We start from the raw sequence: 7,109 nt of genomic DNA, 5'->3' as shown, positions 1-7,109 counted from the left end.
TCCGATGATTTGAATTAACATTTGATTTGCAAATGATACTAGGATGGACCAGGGTGTGCCATGCTGACCCCTTCTGTCCTAAAATGTAAGTTATTAAGTGTGTATGGAAAATGTTATGATCCATGTGTGATTGTGATTCTCTTCAGAAGAGCAAACACACACACACATTAAGGGGAAAAAATTTCTGAATCCATTTATGGGTATGCTTTTTAGAGAGGGAGAGCCTAAAAATAAAATCAGAAATTCAGTTTGGGTTCTATTTTATTTATTCTCTAAAGTCTTCTCTTTCCCTGGAAATTTTATTAGAGATTGTTTGAGTGTTTACTTGGCTTAGTTAAGTCTGTAATGTCATTCAATGGCAGAAAACTGTAAGGAAAAAAGAATAATTGGTTTAAAGATGACTGTATTATGTAAAGGGTCACACTGAGTTATTCATTGTTATTCTATGTCTGGCTAAAACAAAAAAGGTTGTTCTAATTTAAAAAAAAATTATAAGCAGACTTCTAAGGGGAGGCTCACTAGTCACTTCAGATTTTTCCTTTTGAGACAATCATTTGGACACTTAAAAAATAAGAAAAGTTATTTTCCATGAGCAGTTTTGAGAAAACTATAGAATGTACCACAAGGCTATTTTGATGACTGAATAAAATTAATTTCTACATCTGAATTTTTTTGTAATCAGGATTGACTTTCAGAAGAGTTACTTTATTAAAAGGACTTTAAGGGTTTTGTCCTTTCACCAAAAAAAAAAAAAAAGAAAAGAAAAGAAAAGAAAAAAAATTCAGAAGGTTTATTGTACAAAACATGAAAAACAACTTGAAAAGGTGATTCCTGAAGTTACTAGAACAGTCACCCAAACAACCTCTCATCTCAAATTTTACACCATAAAGTTAAATGGGATTCAAGAGTTTGCTCTGAGCCTTAGAGACGATACTATACGATGTAATATAAATTTCTTGCAGTAATTTATGTGAACTAAGATAACAATATTGTTATCTAAGGTAAAAGTGTTTATAGGATTTGTTTTTAAATTGTTCAAACTGTCATAAATATGAATAGAAAATATATTTGTGAAAGTGAAGTATCATTGCAAAGTTTTTAAAACAACCTAAATTGTTTGATACAGGTATATTTATTAAGTCCTTAACTAATAAATACCTGTTTTAAAACATTAGAAATTTATAGGCTATTAATTTTTTTCTAAGCAGAAAAAAAATGGTTGAATACAACTGACAGATGTTTTTCCAGTTAAAGTATCATGTAAGGGCTACAGCTATGTTAGCATTTTAGTACAATCTTTAAAATCAATTTCTCTCTCTCTCTCTCCATTAATATATATGTATGTATATGTGTATATATATTTATATATTTCAGTAAAATGTGTGTTTTAAACAGAAGAAAATTATGTTAAATAATCTTTTAATCTTTAACATAATACAGAGATACATTTTAAATTTTCTTTCCACAACTTCAGATCCTTTTAGCCTGTCTTATTCTATTTAGTGAAAAGAAGTTTTTTGTTATTGTTCTGGTTTTTTTGTTTGTTTGTTTGTTTGTTTGTTTTGTCAAGACTACAACAGCATGTTAAGTGCTCATTCTTGCATAAGCATCTGACCTAAAACTCACCCTAAACATAAAAATGTTTCATTTGGGCTGGAGTGTAACTCAGTGGTAGAGTGCTTACCTAGCATAGGGAAGGCCCTGAGTTTAATCCCCAGCAGGACAAAAAAAAAAAAAAAAAAGTTTCATTCAATATTAGTTAATGTTATAAACTTTACTAAAGCTTTAAAAATGCAATCATATAATGTATTGTACTGAAGTTACTATACTAAGCAACAGTGACCATAATAAGCAATATACCTAGTATAATCTATTGCAGTGTTAAAACCTTAGTACTGGGCATTATGAATGTAACTGTAACTGCTTGCTATAGTAATTCTCCTATGCAACTAAATTGTGTGTATAACACGTACATTTTAAAAATACAGTATTTGTATTTATAATAAAGTTTTATTTGCTTTGAGGCATTTTTAAATCGGGATATGAATTTACCAAAGTAAATGATACCACTCACAATAAAAAATATTGAAACATGAACTCCAAAGCTGCCTTGTATTGAGTTTGATACATCCTTCTCTTAGTTCAAAGATATTTCTGCATGATTAAGCAAAATAAAGAGAGTGCACTCACTTGGGGAATAACGAAAACTGGAATCATAGGAGATAGATAATGGTTTTTAACTTGTTTTACAAAAGATAAATTAAGAATAGTATGCTGATATTTTATGCTAAGAAAAAAATCAAAATAGTCACACAATTCTGGGGAAAATATAATAACAGTAGCCGAAGTTTTTAAGGTGTTTATCCTCCAATCCAGATATTGTGTTCAGCAGAGTCATTCGCAGTCCCTCATCCTTAAAACAATCCTACAAAATAATACTACCCTTGTTTTATAAATGAATAGAAATTAATATTCCTCAATCTCTCAGAAATCTTTCAAATGCATGCTTCCATAATGAAATGCAAAAATAAAGAGTAATTCCAGCTACTTACAATCGTAGGATCCTGGCCCTGGCTCTGACACTAACGATGTAAGAGGAATGTCCATGCTAAATTCCCTACGCCTCAGTTTTCACACTTGAAAACCAGGAAAAAAGGTGATGCTTAGTAATAATCTCTATCCTGACTGCCTCACAGTTATTTGAATTAATATACACATGAAAATATTTGGTAAAGCACTGCTCAAATGTCAAGTACCATTTGGACAAAAGTTGGTTCTGCAAGTAAAGAATTTGTGAGGAAATTATAGCTGACAAAAAAATTAATAGTTTAAAACACTATCAATAAAGATAATACTTTTGAATCTTTGCTTCCAAAAGGATTATTCTTTCCAAGTAAGTTACCTAATTTGAACTGTTTCAACCATGATAGTTTTTAAAATACAAAAATGTACTGTGAAGATTGTGAATCATTATTATATTATTTTAAGCCACTAAGTTTTGGGATAATTTGTTATGCAATAATGTACAAGTAATACTGCATATAAGCATTTTGCTTAGTGATAGAAATTTTTATAGTGTCAAAGTTTATAGTTTGCCCTTCAATTTGTTTTCTTAACATGGGTTTTTAAATTTTTTTGAAAAAAAACTCTTAAGTAAAAAATGATTAAATTAGTTTGAAAGTTTCAAACAGAAACTTATTATGGCACAGGGTCTAAAATTAAATTTCAAATTGCATACATATACACATGACACAAATTATCAGCACATGAAATCAAAGGAAAGTTTGTTCAAAGAGCAGAATTTGGTTCTATGTTTATGAGGATATAGTCGGCATGTACACACAGGTTGCCAATCAATATTCACTGCAAATAAAGATTTTGAAATGAGATTATATATACACATATATATTATATATATATATACACACACACTTGTGTGTGTGTCTTAATACGAGCCTTTCCAAGTTGTCCTCACACACTTAAGACTCTAGGCCAGGGTTGCTGTATATTTCCTGTAGAATATCAGATCACAAAGATTTTGGGCTTCTCTGGTCAGAAGCAACTCTGCCCTCATAGCTGCAATCATCCATAAACAATATATTCAAATGATGGGTGTAGCTGTATCCAAATAAAATTTTATTTGCAACCTAGATTTGGCCTAAAGTGATAGTTTGTCAACCCTGGTTAGGGTTGAGTGGTAGAATGCTTGCCTAGCATGTAATAGGCCCTGGTTTGAATCGTGGGGGGAGGGGGGGGAAGCACCATTTTGCCAACCCTGGCCTAGACCCTCAAAGCAATCAATTGATAATGGCCACATAGCCCAGATTCTCCAGTACCATCCTGTTTTCAAATATTTTCATCCTTTTACACATCATGAGCCAAATCTCATGTCCCAAATCATCAAGGTTATTTTGAGGCCAACACAGAGGTTGTAAAAGCAATCATACTTTGTCAAAATCTATAAAAGTGTGAATCACTCTGTCTTGGAAATCTGCTGGGCTTCAGTATTTCACAATTATTTATAGCAATAGAAACTGAATGCCCATGCCTCTGTCTGCTTTCACAGAAACAGCTGAGCAAAACTGCCTGTTTTATCTTTTTGCCTATAACTAGACTTTTATGGACTATTTGACACAGGTAAAGCTCTGTTCTCCCTTTCCCTATTTTTAGGGAAAGAGTCCATTTAAAAAACTGCATCAGAGTTGGGCACAGTAGTACATGCCGGTAATCCCAGCTACTTGGAAGGCTGAGACAGGAAAAAAATCACAAGTTTGAAGCCAGCCTCAGCAACTTAGTAAGACCATGTCTCAAATAAATAAATAAATAAATAAGAACTGGAGATGTAGTTCAGTGATTGAGAGGCCCTGGGTTCATTCCCCAGTACTACCAAAAAAAAAAAAAAAAAAAAACTCCATCAGAACATATTACATACAAATTCCATGTCCTAGTGGTTAATTCAACATCCTTCTCAGTCACAGTCCTCTTTGAAAATCTGATGAATTTATTAATCCTCTATCTGGAAAAAGCACACAAAAATCATACACAATTTTAAAGGGTTCATAGACCCCCTAGAGCTTACTCATGGACTATGAGGTATCCAAGGATTGCAGGTTTTTCCTTGTTTTCTCCCACTTCCTTTTTCTTTATTCCTGCCTAGCCACAGTCCTTTCTTCTCCTAATTCTCTCTCCCTCACCAGCTTCTTCCCACAGTACTATGGAAAGAACTCAAAGACCTGGGCTAGAATCCCAGCTTAATTACTTATTGGTTTTGGCTTCCCTGACTTGGGGAAAGTGTGAGTAGTATCACAGAGGAAAGCAGGACAAATGCCTGGATCTTGCTGCCAGAATGAAAACTAAAGTGCTCAAGCCTACAACTATATTTGGAGTTTCCTACTAGGCTCATGGGAGGGCTCCCAACCTTTGTCATTACATATGGTAACAGTCATGTTAATACTGCATCCCATATTTTCCAGGAATAGTCACATTTCCAAACATGGATACTATAGTTTGCATAAATATCCTTATTGCATGTAAGATCACATGTTCTATTCTTTGCTTTGGAGAAAATAAACTGTGCAAGTAGAGCAGACATTTCCATGTTGGATATTTCACCCAGAGGTTTTGGTATATTGAACACTAGGGAGGATTTTTTCTATTATCTTTTGCCTATATTCTTCCTTTTTAAATTTTTCAAATCTTAAGGAACAGAGGAAGAACCAAAAAAGGAAAATGAGATAGTCATTCATTTATTTATTCCACAAATAACAAGCACCTTCCCATACTATGCACTGTTCAAAAATTACAAAAGTTCCCATCCTCAGCCAGCTTTCATTCTGATAGGAAGCAAAAGACAACAGACTCAATACATGTATAGATACTGTTTTGTGCTAAGTGCCAGAGAAAAAAATTAAAAATGGCCCATGAATAAAGAGAGGTGTTGGGGAATGAGTTGTGATTTTTTAAGTAGGGGTTGTGGCTCAGCAGTAGAGTGCTTGCCTAGCACATGTAAGGCACTGGATTCAATCCCCAGCACCACATTAAAAAGAATTGTGTATATATATATATATATATATATATATATATATATATATATGTATATATATGGGCTGGGGTTGTGGCTCAGTGGTAGAGTGCTTGCCTAACATGCATGAGGCACTGGGTTTGATCCTCAGCACCACATAAAAATAAAAAATAAAGATATTGTGTCCACCTAAAACTAAAAAATAATTTTAAAAATACTAAAACAAATAAAGGTATTATGTCCATCTACAACTAAAAAAAAAAATTAAAAAGATTTACTATAAAGGTAACCTTTGAGTAAAAACCACATGAGAGGAGCTAGAGGGTGTAGCTTACCTGGAGAATATGTGCTTAGCACATTTGAGGCTCAGGGTTCAATACACACACACACACACACACACACACACAAAGTCTATCAAACAAACAATATCGCTGCTCCACTCAGATCCCTTTTCCCTTTCCAACATTTTTGTGCCACTCCAATCTACTACAGTGTGCTTTTCCTAGCATCCAGTACTTGTGGCTTGTCTTTAGAGAACTTCCTAGAAGATGACACAGCATAGCATCTCCTCAGCACTGGGTTTGCCCAGCTCCCCCCACTCCACCCGTTAACCCCATAACCCCAAAGAAGAAACCATGCTGGAGTTGCTGAGCAAGATCAGAGTAAGAAGATATTGGATCCCTGCTGAGGCTTCCTGTATCCTACATTCACTCTTGTTTTTACATTAAAAAAGCAATTTCATATTCATTGTCTCTAGCACCACTCAAGCTACCTGTTATCATTTGATGACCTCTCATTCAGTATTTCCCTTCAATATGTGCTTCCATTTCATTAATCTTTATTCAGGGGGATAAAAAATATTGGTAGTGGAAGAACTGGGTAGAATATCACTTGTGGCTGTTTTTTCAGATTTTTAGAGATGCCCCTGCTGGTACAACAAGGATGGAGCCTAAGGGCAGCCCAAGAATTCCACCAGTCTCTCTAAATGTCAACACTGTTCTCAGGTAACTACAGGTCAAAGACCCCATCTGTTCATTCCCCCTCCAGTGGCCCACATCAGCCAGGTGTTTATATACTCCATATGGTAAAGTACAATATACCAAAGTATAAAAGTGCATATAGCCAAGTGCCACTGATTTAATGAAAAAAGCCTGGAACAGGCCCAAAGGCTGCCTCAACACATATTTTGTGAACATCTAATCATGAGTTAAATCGTTAGTAAGCACTGGCAATAAGATGACCAGTGCACGTGCCTGAACCTTTGCTTTAAAATCTTCGTGATGTATTTGCGATGGCAAACACAGTCCGACAAGAAAGCTATCAGATACAAGACTGCAATAATAATTATGACTCAGGAGCCACGGGGAGCCCAAAGGAAGAATTATTGGGGGAAAGTTCCAGAAGACAGCATAAGAAACCCTGGAGCCAAACAAAGTGGGGACCTTAGTCCTTGAGCGGGAGCTGAATGCACCAAGGACACTCAACCTGGAGCGAGGGGATGGACGTTTCTGGGCCTTGGCTCGGAAATCTGGAGCAATTACATTCTAAAAGCGATTAGGAAACTGCAAAACTCCGTGTTGCTTTTCGC

Source organism: Urocitellus parryii, chromosome 7, assembly GCF_045843805.1.
Source record: "Urocitellus parryii isolate mUroPar1 chromosome 7, mUroPar1.hap1, whole genome shotgun sequence".
Lineage (NCBI taxonomy): Eukaryota > Metazoa > Chordata > Mammalia > Rodentia > Sciuridae > Urocitellus > Urocitellus parryii.
This window is presented reverse-complemented; position numbering follows the sequence as displayed.